The sequence below is a fragment of the Muscardinus avellanarius genome (genome assembly GCF_963383645.1).
Source record: "Muscardinus avellanarius genome assembly, chromosome: 15".
Lineage (NCBI taxonomy): Eukaryota > Metazoa > Chordata > Mammalia > Rodentia > Gliridae > Muscardinus > Muscardinus avellanarius.
The window spans coordinates 14758636-14772440 of NC_137801.1; positions in this window are offsets into that span (position 1 = coordinate 14758636).

The window sequence follows — 13805 nt, forward strand, 5'->3', positions numbered from 1 at the left end:
CTTTAAAAAATTCATTGTGTTACCAGAATAATAATTAAAATCCATAGGATAATTTCAAAAGATGAATACAAAATTTTCAAAAATCAAAACTCACTCAGGAGTTTTAAAACATACACATTTTAGCTATTATGAATTGTGCTGCTATGAACATGGGTATGCATATGTTACTGTAGTTCTCTGATTTCAACCCCTTTGAAAAGATACCCAGGAGTGGTGTAGCCAGATCATATGGTGGATCCATTCCCAATTTTCTAAGGAATCTCCACACTGATCTCCATAGCGCCATCCTAGGTCTCCATCAACAGATGAATGGATTGCAAAATTATGGGAGATACACACAATGGAATTCTACTCAGCTATAAAGAAGAACAAAATCATGTCATTCGCAAGAAGATGGGAAGTCCTGGAGAACATTATGTTAAGTGAGATCAGCCAAGCACAGAAAGAGAAGGAACGTATGTTTTCTCTAATATGCCCAAACTAAGGACTATTAGGAATACCAGAGAGACTCGCGATAATGGAGGGGAAATCTCAGCAAAGGCTGAGGTTGATTAATGGGGGAGCAACATCTGAATATGTGTAAAAGTATGAATGTAGTATGGTCAACCTGGACACTCATTGTTGGGAGGGGGAGGGGAAGCGGGGGTGGGGCACAAAGCACAGTCTGAATGTATGCCATTTTCAATATTATCCACATAAAAAAATAAGTAAATAAAATAAATAATAAAACACACAGTTTCTGCAAGTGGAGAATAGAAGGCAAATCCCTTCAATCTGATAAGGGAAAGTTGCAAATATAAGCAAACCTACAGATAACAGCACACTAGTGATGGAACACTAAACAGTATTTTGTTAATATTGCATATTCCATCTTTTTTTTTGGTGGTACTGGGGTTCCTGGAAGCCCTTCTACCTCCGGGCTACACTCCCAGACCTATTTTTTGTTTTTGGAAACAGGGTCTCTTAAGCCAGCGCTGCCGGCTTCGAACCTGTGCCATCCTCCTGTCTCCACCTCCCAAGCGCGGGGATTACAAGCGTGCGCCACCACGCCCGGCTGCATATTCCATCTTTAACATTTATAATTAATGTATTATTAGAGGTTCTCACCAGTCCCATAAATAATGAAACGGAAATAAAAAGTATAAGTACTGAAAAACAAGAAGTAAAGTTTTCTCTTGTCATAAATGACTTTTTTTTTTTTTTTTGCGGGTCTGGGGGTGGGACCCAGGGGCATTCAACCTCTGAGTTACAACCCCTGCCCTATTTTTTAGTCTTTATTCTTTATTTTGGTTTTGGTTTTTGAGTTTTGTTTTTGTTTTTGTTTTTGTTTTTTGTTTTTGTTTTGTTGGGGGGGGTGGTACTGGGGTTCCTGGAAACCCTTCTACCTCCGGGCTACACTCCCAGTCCTATTTTTATGTTTTTATTTGGAAGCAGGGTCTCTTAAGCCAGCAAGGCTGGCTTTGAATCTGCACAATCCTCCCGTCTCCACCTCCCGAGCGCGGGGATTACAAGTGTGCAATACCACGCCCAGCTTTTATTCTTTATTTTGAAAACGGGTCTCACTGAGTTTCAGAGAGCCTCACTAAGCAGCTGAGGCTGTCCGTGAACTGTGATCCTCTAGTCTCAGCCTACCCAAATGCTGGGGAATTATCAAAATTTAAAGTCAACAGGAAAACTAAAAGGAGTAATAAGTTAGTTTAGCCAGGTCAGAGAGTATAAGGCCAATACATGGAATCAACTGTGTTTCTGTGTGCTGGTGTCAGACAATTAGAAAATAAAAATAAGAAAACAATTTATAATTACATCAAAAACGTAAAATACTTAGGAACAAATTGCACAATATCTCAACATTTTTTTTTTGCAGTTCTGGGGGTGGAGCCCAGGGGCATTCGACCTCTGAGCTACACCCCCTGCCCTATTTTTTGTTATTTATTTTGAAACCGGGTCTCACTGAGTTGCAAAGGGTCTCACTAAGTAGCTGAGGCTGTCGGCGAACCGTGATCCTCGGATCTCAGCCTCCCCAAATGCTGGGATTACAAGCGTGCGCCACCACGCCCTGCTCTCAATGTACATTTTAAAACACTGCACTGCTTACACAGATCAAAGAAAGCCTACATAAATATCAAAAAGTATAATAAATGCTTGGTGTGTCTTGCCTTAATTTAGTAAGTGAATTTTAATGAATTACAACTACATTTTGGTCACCATTCTAGGCACGAGAAAGAACATAATTACAAAGTCCTGGTCTAATGAAGTCTACCTTCAAATTAGAGAAGTAGACAACATCAACAAAACAATAATAAATAAACAAACAATATTTCGCAACACATCAGGAGCTGCTAAGTACTATGAAGAAAAATAAAAGTAGGTAAGGGAGTGAGGTAGGTGGGAAGTCTCCTTTATAAGAATAGGTATCGAAGGCCTTTGGGATTTGAGAAAATAGGAACAGAGGCCCGAGAACAATGACAAAGTGAGTCAGATCAGCAAGAGAATTCTTGGCGGTGTGAGTGCCAGCAGGAGTACAGCTGAGTGAGCAGGAGGAAGCGCTGATAATGGGGCAGATGATAATGGTCCATCTTAGGGACCCCAGTCCTACAGGATCAGGCACTCAACTGCCTACGTTATGCAAAGCCACAGCATATTTTGAAGGAAGTGCCATGACAAAAGAATACCCATGCCACTACAAGAAGAATAAAGTTTAGGATACCAAGGTGGGGGCATTGGGGAGCCAGGAGGCTTCATAATACCCTAAAGAAAGGCGTCAGTGACTGAATGGAATGATGCAGAGGCTCCGAATAAAAGCAAGATCTGGGCTCAGAATACACACCACAGACACAGACACAGGGTTTGCTAATGGACCGGATGTGGGCTTTGAGAGAATGGAGAAGTCAAGGGTTTTGGCTCAGCAACCAGGAGCATGAAGTCATTGTTTATAAAACCATAGGAAGCGCGAGTTGAAAATAGAAGCAAAAGGTAGACTTGTTCCTTTTGCGACTCCAGTAGAGATTCCCAGTCGTCTGAAGTTCAAGGGCAGAGACCCTAAGATGATCTAAGTAGGAGGAGCCATCAGCCTATGGATGGAGGGATCACATAATTTATCATTCCAAGGACTGTCACCGAGACTGAAAGGTGGCATGGATTATGCCGAGCCATTAGGCCAAACCTGACTCAAGCCAGGCAAAGCAAGACATGTGCGTGGTGTTGAAGCCCTGGGACTAGAAGAGATGCCTGAGGATATGAGTGTGGATCAAAAAGAGAAGCATTCCAGGCCCTAGAAGGCAAACGATAAAGAGGAACCACAAAGTACTGCAAGACCAACAGCTGAGGAATCGAGTGGTCCCCAAGGAAGAACGTGCTTCAATAGGAAGCAGTGGTCAGCCGCATCAAATACTGCTGGGTGGGTCAGGGCAAGACTGAGAATGGAAGATAAACCTCCAGCCCACACCAACGAAACTGCTAGAGACCATATTCATTCTTGTTTGTGCAAAGGGGGGTTAAAAATAAAAAAAAACAGGAGAGTTTTACATAACCAATTTTCATTTAAAGAAGATTCAAGTTCTCTTTTTATTGTTTTTTTTTTTTAGGGTTTTTTGCAGGTTTGGGGATGGAACCCGGGGAATTTGACCTCTGAGCTACACGCCCTGCCCTATTTTTTAATCTTTATTTTGAAGCAGGGGCTAAGTTGCAGGGAACCTCACTAAGTAGCTGAGGCTGTCCGTGAACCATGATTCTCCTGTCTCAGCCTCCCGAATGCTAGGATTACAAGTGTGCACCACCACACCTGGCTGATTCAAGTCCTCTTTTAAAAAGATACTGTTCAAGCCAGAAGTGGTAGCATATACCATTAATCCCAGTACTTGCGAGGCTGAGACAGGAGCATCACAGGTTCAAGGACAGTCTCAGCAATGTAGTGAGACTCTCAACAACCTAGTAAGACCTAGCTTAAAAACAACAACAAAAAATAAATAAATTTATATGCAGTGACATGCCATGTTGGCAGTTCACATAACTGTACTACACAATAAGCATCCTTTCTCTTTTTCCCTGCCAATTAAATATTCATGAGCTACTGTCAAATACCATTCATAGCAGGACACAGATTTAATCTGAAATATGAAATTTGGTTTGGACACCAGCATTAGCAAACTAAGTAGTCATATAAAATATGGGGCATGTCAATAGATAGATAGATAGATAGATAGATAGATAGATAGATAGATAGATAGATAGGGCTGGGGGTGTAACTCAGTGGTAGAATGCCCCTGGATTCAATTCCTATTACCACAAAAGTAAATAAATAGAAAGATACTATTCAAAATATTTACTATTTTATGGTCAGTAAGAAAAAAGTAGTAGAAAGCAGAAAAGATAATGAAAACAAACATTTATATATTTATAAGTATTTTCCACCTATCAACTCATTCAATCCTTAAAAGATGAGAATTTTTATTTCTCTCCTCCCATTGTACAGGTGGCAATACCGGGCTAGAGGAAGGTAGAATATCTTACCTGAGCCCGATGGTTAAGAGGATTAAAGCTAGTGTTGGAAGCTAATTATGTGAGCTGCAGAGACTATGTTCTCAGCCTGTGTGTGTGTTCCTCTAAGACAAGGATGTATGCACAGTAAGAAAGACTTCCCAGCAGCTGACACTAAAGTTTTTTAGGACCCTCATGTTTCCAAAGTCATCAGGCTAAAACACCAGATACACACTTAGTGCTTGTCCTCTCATTAGATGCACTGGGCCTCTGTCTTCTAACTCCAGTGCCCTGGATCAGGCCTCATCTTCCACATAAGTACATTAAAGCTCTACACCTCCCAGCCTCTCCCTGGGTCTCTGATAATATGCTTTAGAAGGTTTATCTTTCTAAAAATGCTTTTAACTGGTTGCTCACCTGAACCTGAAAATCCCAGGATGGTTTTGTGAGCCAATAGATGAGCCCATGGTAGGGCAAGATCCACCTAGAAGAGTGGTCACATATTTTGATTCTTGTTGTCAAACTTGCTTATAAACATGTTCCACTAACTTATACTCCCATTAACAAAGCATTTCTTCAAATCTCAACTAATACTGTTATTTTTCTTTAAACCAATCTGTTGACCTTCAAACATGAGACTTCATAGCATATTCTCATTATTAGTAAAATTGGATTTTTTACATGTTCCTGACCATTTAATTTCTTCTTTTCTGTAATTTCCTATTCCACTTTTTTGTCCATTTGTCTGTGTGGGTTGTTCTCTTTCCCTTAATTTTGCAAAGGCCCTGTGTATATTGGACTTATTAACTCTGCCATTGATATTACAAATATCTTTCCCAGTTTGTCATTGGGCTTTAAATAGGAATAGCATTTTCACGAGGCAGATGCTTTTAAGTTTCATTAAATAAAACTTGCATGTTAGGAACCTGTGAATGGTTTTCATCTATTAAGTGATTAAATATTGCAGTTAAATCAGACCCATATACTCCCAAACAGCTCACACGTAATGCAACCTACTCTCTAGAAGCAATAAGGGGAATCCGAGACATCTCCAGTGTTTTCTGCCGACTCTGCCTGCAGTCTTTACACTTTCCCTGTTTTCAGGCTCTTTCCTTTGACCCCAAAGCTCTCCCTGAGGATGATAAAAGCCATGTGTGTAAGCACCCACCTCCAAAGCTCCCGTTTTTTAAGGTAATATACATGCAGAGGTTTGATACTAGCACTGGAACTTGGCCCTCTGCCTTCTTACATTTGTCTGAACAATCCTTAAGAACAGCCAAGCACCTGTCATAGTTTTGGCCAGTGTTGGATGGCAAACCCATTGACATGTCTCTCCGATCCATGGTGGAGTTGTTCTGAACCATTCCGAAGAGACAGAAAGGACAGGAAGACAGAGGCAGACGGGCCAGCCAAGGGAAAGCCCAGGGCAGGGCTCAGCCAGCCCAAGGTCTTACCCCAGCCTAGTCATGATTGCGGTAAATAGGGACTGTTGTCTGTGAACAGGCCCATCCCTCTGCCAGCAAGTCCGAATTTTTGCCAAACCTCAAAGTCCTCCAAGCACACCGTGGCCAGAGCCTGCTTGAAGAAATGACTTCACGAGGAAGGACAGAGCCAAGAACCGAAATACTCTGTCTTCTTTTGTTTATTTTTAAAACATGATTATGTGTTCCCTCTTTTTTTAGGGACATCAAACATGTAGTAACATTGTGCAGAGATTTCTGGGGGCCTGGCCATTGGCATGAGCACAGAGGAGATGTCAGGCAGGTGCTGGGAACAGTGGATCCATGGCAGATGTTTAAAGGACTGATCACATTTGGCTGAGTGCCTGGTCCCAAGGCCATGATCATCTGGGAATAGTCAGGGGGCACATGGTTGCCCACCCCCAAGAATAGGCTCCACGTACTGCTCCCAGAGGAGAAAGCTGGAGAAGATCAAGAAGTGTGGTTAAGCTGGGCATAGCGGTACACACCTGTAATCTCAGTACTTGGGAGGCTAAGACAGGAGGATTCCAAGTTTGAAGCCAGTCTCCTCAGCAACTCAGTGAGATCCTGTTTAAAAATAAAAAGAGCTGGGAGCGTGGCTCGGAGGTAGAATGCCCCTGAGTTCAGTCCCTAATCCTACCCCCTCAAAAAAGTGGGGTTGTCATCTTCACCCCTTGAACTCACCTGCTCCTCCAGCCCCACACTTCATCCTTTTAAAAAATCCTGGTTCTTTGGAGCTTCATACTTAGATCAATCCTACCTAATACTATTTCCAGTCACTGCCCTCACTAAACATCTCCTGCATGTTCTCCTCATTCTTCAGCAACTTCAGTGTCTGGCTAATAATTATCTACCAACCAAAGGTCCCCAGTGACCTCACCATGTACAAGAATGACCTAGTCAGCACTGGGCCCCCTCTACTCCCACAATCTTTTAGTTAACAGTGACCTCCATCTCCTCTCTATCCAAAGTGCCATTCCTATTGCTACACCCTAGATCTTGTCATCATCTGTTCTCCTCTGTCTCTGAGTAGCCATACAGCAATCGATAGAGAAAGTAGTGGTGGCAGAAGATAAGTCCAATGGGCAAAGGTAGAAATGGAGAAGTCAAAGACATCCCTAGCCCATTCAATTTACCATCTGCTGCCACTTCCTCAAAATTATTCCTATCAAACACTAAACAAAACTAGGCACTTACAATGCACTTTCGAGTGCCCATCCACAACTGGCATGACTGACCACTTCTGTGTTCTTAAAACACTCAGTAACTTTGATTTCTATGATCTTGCCGTCCTTTCTTTTTCCTTCTATCTTTTGGACGCTCCCTTCCCATTCCCCATTGTGACCTCTTCATCCTCTGCCCAGCGCCTAAGTCTGATGGTCTTTGAGGATTGAGAACTTTCAAAAACTTTTTTCTTTTCACTGGATTCCTTTCTCTGATCTTTAACCACTCACTCCAAGGCTGGAATTAATTTATAATTTATAAGCATGGTTGATAATTCTCAAATCAGTATCTACCTGAGTTAAATTGTTTCTTGCTATATCCAAATACCAGAGACTGGAACACGTATAAAGAATAGAAGCTTCTTTAGCTCATGGTTCCAGTGCATGGCCCTGGCATCTGCCTGACACTGGGTGAGGGCCTTTTAGTTGAGTCATGGCATGGTAGAGGTCATCGCATGATGAGACAGAGCAAACTCATTAGCTCAGGTCTGTTTTCCTCTTCTCCAAAAGCCTGGGGATCACACCCTTTTCACCTTATCAAATTTCAAGTACCTCCCAAAGGCCTCTCACCTCCAAATACCATTAATACATGACTTGGGGATTATGCTTCCAACACATGAATTCCCAGAGACCCACACAAACTACAATAGCATCTCCTGTCAAGATCTCTCCCCAGAATATGAGGCCCAGCGATCCAACTCTGCACTCAGATGACCCACCTGAGATGTCCAGATACCCATCATGCCCCCTTTTCCCAGAATGCACCAGAAGGAATGATTCCTATCTTCATTAATGACAACTCCATGTTCCTAGTCACACCAATCAGAATCCAGGAACTGACCTGTTCCTTCCCTTCATCCCACCCCCAACCCATCAAGCCCTGAAACTGGCTTCATCGATGCTGCCCCTAACTTTCCAGCATCTGTCTGCTTCTCTCCACCCACACTACTCTTACCCCAGCTCACGGTGCCATCACCCAGCTGCATCTCAGCCACAGCTCCCCACCGGTCTCCCCCTCTGGTGTGGCTGCTCCCGTATTATTCCCTGCACGGTAGCCAGCATAGGGAATCTGCCTCTTCCTTACTTTTTCATCCTCTTTTCTTTCACGTTATCATCGCTTTTCACTACCAACAGCTCACTCCAAGCTCTAGCTTTAGTGAGCTTTGATCACTTCAAGTGGCATCTTTATTTACCCCCATGAAATCTCCCCAAAGTCCCAGAGTTTGGAGTTGATGCTTTTATCAACATCAATCCAGTGAGCTCATAATTACTGGTCCATTTATCTTCATTGCTAACTTCCCCCACTAGAGCAGAATCTCTGCTTATTGGCAAGACTCAATTCAGGCCACAGCTGCTGAACAAAGAGGCAGCTTAGGTACCCTCTTTCTTGGTTATCCTCTCTCTGGGTCCACCATGTGCACCTGTGAATGCCCGGGTTCTGTTCTGAGATCATCCTCGACATTCAGCAGTCTTACCCAGCCAGAGCAAGAATGAAGCCACTCACACATAAAATCTGAGGAACTCCTCAACCACACAGATACATAGACTTAGCCACAGGAACCGGATGGGTCCTGTTCTGGCCACACATGCTGGACCAGTTAAGGAAAAAGTGAAACAACTGAGGTAGCAGGTAGATCACAAATGTTGGTCCATGGCATGGTATAATCCAGACTAGATTCCCTAAGTACTTGCTGAACCTTGATTCCCCCTCCTCACTTTCTGGCCCTGTGTGAAATAGCAATTCAGCCACCTGTGATTCTTAGCCAACAATCTACCAGCTTAGCACCCCGATGGATCTTTTCCCGTGTCTCAAATAGAAGTTTCGAGATTGCTTCTCATTCACTATTTGCCCTTCCTTGAATGAATTACTGTGGCCAATTACCTTGTTCACTCTGGAGCCTATGGGTGGGTATGGATGGGTCAGCTGTCAGTTCCACCTGGACCACAAGAAATGAGCCTGGGGGAGGAATACTTCCCTGCAGGAATGCTGACATTCTGTTGCCTGGAGTAGGTGAAATAAGTGTTGAGCATGGAAAAACCAACAGAACCTACTATGTCCATGTGCAAAGTCAAGGACTGTTTCTTTGTGGGACATGGCAGAAAGAAGAGTGGACTCCTAGCTTTCATGAGAGATGCATTTTTATCCCCCAAACCCAGGACACAGAAACGTTAGTACTGGATCCTGGCTTTCTCCAGAACTATCTCCTACCTGCTGAGCCACTATGAACCAGTTAGAGAAGCTGTTAAATGGACTCAGGAAATGTCTGTTCTTGTCTTCACATCTCTGAGAACACGTGGTGAATTTGCTTACACCAATGGTGCAAGCCTCTGCTGGTTTCAACATTCCATCTTTTAGGTTTAGGATGCCCAAAAACTCTAAGAACACTCATTTTCTTCTTCTTTTTTTTTTTTTTTTTGGTGGTGCTGGGGGTGGAACCCAGAGGCTTTCTACCTCCAGGCTATACTCCCAGACCTTTTTTATATTTTATGTGGAAATAGGGTCTCGCTAAGTTGCTGGAAGCCTCACTAAGTAACTGAGGCTGGCTTTGAACCTGTGCGATCCTCCTGTCTCAGCCTCCCAAGTGCGGGGATTACAAGCGTGCACCATCACGCCCAGCCAGAACATTCATTTTCTTAACCCATTTCAGTTTCTCTATACAGCTATCACCAACAATAGCATTTTGTATTCTTTAGCATGCCAACTTTAAGATCCAAGTTTGAATCAGCTCCTAACAGTTACAGTGCCCATGATGATGGATAGAGAACATGACAACTGCCCTGAGATGCAGGTGCTGGGCAACCTGTTAGGTGCTGAGGGTCAACGGTACCTGGTATTGACCACTCTTTTGATGAGTGTGTCCTCTTGTCTACTCTTAGATCCTGGATGCTGGTGGGCTTCACTCTGTGAACCTCAACCAATTACATTATCATAGTCTTCTGGTCACAGGGACTGACTCAGAAACAGATAGAGACCCAGTCAGAACCAATAAGAGACAAAGAGACATTGGTCAAAGTTTCTGGGAAAGAGACAGCTGCTACTTCCTGGTGGACTGGAATCTAAGGGAATATTCAGTTGGGAGCTTGGGGAAGCCATTTAACACCCCGAGGCAGGGCTCCTGCTTCCAAACAGAGTCAGCAAAAAGGAGGCAAAGTTGAGAGTGATGGAAATAAAGAGAGAGATGCTGGATCCTGGTAACTGAGTAAGTGAGGTGCTGCCTGAAGCCAAGTCTGGGAACTCTGCCTTTTCAGAGAAGGGGGCTGGTAAGTTCCCTGTTTACTTAAGTCTGGGTTGAGATTTCTGACCCTAAAGGGTGAAAGATCACAATGGATACAACCCTAATGTAACTCGATGTGCTCTCAGGCCTCATCAGCTCAGAGGTAGATATCTGGTTACACTGACAACACTTCAACAGTAGCTTCCACTTTCTACGTGGGGATTCACCTCCAGGTCTGCCTCAGTTATTGCTTGGCAGAATTCACTGACAACATTGACGCAAGCCTTGGGTGTCTTCTATATGACAAGGAACAACTCCACCCATGTTCTTCTGTGACACTCTCTTGCCACATGATAGTGGCCACAGGAATGGAATAAATAGAAGACTGACATCATTGTGATCATGGGGAGGAGTGAGAGAAGAGCCGGTAGCTAGCAGCCTTCTTCAAGACCACTCAATGGACATGGAGGAGAGGCCATCCCGAGGAAGGGTGTATGCTTAAGAGTGAACTGGACAGACAAATCACTGAAGCCCATGAAAGTTGGGCAGGGCCAGGAGTGCCATCTACCCTCAGGAAAAGCATGGTCTGAGAAAGGAAAAACATGTGCCCATGCTCAGTGGCTAAGAAAGTTACAGGGCTCAAATTCAAGCCCAGGAGTCCAAAGTGCTCCTCCAGCACACCAGCATCCTTTGCTAAAGAGCTGGGGCACAGTTTAGACAGAGCCAGGAATGTTTATGAGTTTGTGCTGCCAGTTCTGCACTATCGAGTTTCAGTATGTTCCCAGACAGTGGAGCAAAAGCAAGATCCATTTGGCAGCCTCAGTAGCCCCCCAATGTCAGTGTTAGTCTCCAAAGCTTGCCATTATGTGAGCTGCCTGTTTTGTTTGAACATAAAGTGTCCCCCAGAAAAGTGCATGTGTTGGCAATGCAACAATATTCAGAGGTGAGATCATTTTATCAGGGCTCTAGTATAATTAGTGTGTTAACCCATCAAAGGATTAATAATTTGAATGGACTTATTGGGCAGTAACTACAGGCAGGTGGGGTGTGACTACAAAAGGTAGGTCACTGAGGGTGTGCCCGTAAAGACTATATTCCTATATCTATCTTTATTATCTCTCTCCCCCTCTCTCCCTGCTTCCCAGCCAAGATGAGTTGAGTATCTCCTCTTCCATGCTGGACCAACATGACTTTTCAGTATTGCAACCAGCCAACTATGGACTGAACCTCTGAAACTGTGAGCCAAATAAATCATTCTTCATTTAATTTGTTCTTGCCAGGTATTTTGGTCACAGCAACAACAAAAAATTAACACATTTCCATAGAGTAGGAGCCTGGACGCCTGTAGCCTTCCTTCCCCCAAAACAGCTATTCTGTGGACTTGAGATAACAGTCTTTGTGCCTCAAGTTTGATCCCCACACTTTCTGACTCATCCAAACATTAGCCATCTTCTCTGGAACCAAGATCTTACAGTTCTCTCGCACTTTAATAAGTCTGGGAAAAGGTGTTAGAATTTTTCTCTCTGTCTCTCCCATCCTCCCCAAACTCCCTCACCCGTTTCTATAATCTAAGGGCTTTTCTCTTACCTCTTTCTCTTAATATTTTTTTGTCAAACTAAACCCCAACCCAACATTCACATCTCAGGCTCCTCAATAGAAAAAGAAAACAAATTGGGTTGGAAGCAGGAGCCAGGGCCGAGGAGCTGAACCCTGTTGTAAAAGCCGAGCCAGTCCTTCTGCCTCTCTGGGCTTCAGTTTGTTCTTCCCAAGGTTGTCACACACAAACACTAGGATTTTCCACATCATCTGACCCACTACGACCAGGAAAGATGACTGTGTGCTCCCCAAGCCTCTTGACACCAAAGGTTCCAGCCCTCGCTCCAGGGTTGCCTCCGCTCCCAGGTAGAACTGGATAATGGGAAGAAAGACAGCAAGTCTGGGACTGTTTCTGTTTTAAAAAATAAAACATCTGACTCCTTCCAATTTGGAGGCTGAAGAGCAGAGAAAGGGTATGTAAGGGGAAGCTTCAGGGCTGATTGCCAACACAGCTTCCCACCCTCAATTCCTTAAATTGGGAGCTAAGCACATGGTCTTGATTTACTAAAGCTTCATGCACCCGACTGGTATCCTTTCAGGTGTGTTCGATGGCCAAGAGCCTTTTCAAAGGCCCTTCCCCCTCTGTACTGGGCTGGCTGGAGGCCAGGGAAGAGGGCTAGAACATGAGAACCATGCAATTTCCAGGGAGCTAGCTATTTTCCTTCTGAGTCACATCTCCCCATTAAGTCAGAAGAAAGAGGGTCACACATGGCACAGGTGTGGTGACACATGACATCTGGAGTGAAAGTCCAAATGTAAGCTTTGGCAGTGGGTCCAGGAGTAATGGGCAAGCATGTATATCCAAGGGTATGGATGAGAGAGTAGAAGCTTCCCCTGTGAGTGTTATCTACACACACACACACACACACACACACACACACACACACACACACACAGGCAACGGTCCCTACACACTAGAACACCTTTGATTTCCAAATTGCCTCTAACAATCCACAAGCTAAGCACTGACTCTTGAATATGCACACATGCCCCCAGGAAGTCTGTCATCATAAAAAGTCATTGTGGTTAGACCAAGAGTTAGTGTCCTTCTTTCCACTCCCGAGCCCAGTCCAGGTACAGAGTAAAAGCAAGCAAATCAGCTCCCTTGTAGCACAGCTGTCTGCAAAAAAGGTCTGTGCTCGCTGAGACCCTGCACTGTAACCGGGCTTCGCAGCCGGCAGCTGAGCCCCAGGTATGTGTCTACAATAGCAAACGTGTCTGTGGAATACCCAAGCCCTCGAACACACAAAGAAATGATAGCTGAGGATTCCAGAAAGTTCCCTCCGGAGTTAGCTATAGAGGTCAGGAAAGAGCTAGGGAAGTCAAAGCAGGGGTAGAACCACATGGCTCCTTCTGGCTACTCCCCCAATCAGTGGCCTTTTTCTGAGCACACACTGAAAGACAGAAAGCATAAACCCAAACCCAGCAGAGCCCAGCACCAAGATGCTTTCTCCCACCAAAGGTCCTCAAAAGAATGTTCTTTCCTGAGAGCCAAACAAAGGCCATTTTTCTTAGCTTCTAAGCAGAGTCCTGCCAAGTATGTCTTCTGTCCTGGCTGGGAGCACCTATACCCAGATGCCCACTCAGCCTAGCACCCGTCCGTTCTCAGACTGTGAATCAGCTCAGTGCCTCCTCCTAGGGATTTGCCTGCTAGTGAGAGGACTCCTGGGGCCCTCGGAGGTACAGACTATTCCCAACACTGCAAGCCCAGGAGACCCACCTGAGCACTGGTCTGTCAGCCAACCACAGTGTCTTTCAGGAACACCCAGCTCAGGGAGGGGACTCGGTGTCCACAGGGAAGCTGACAATCATCC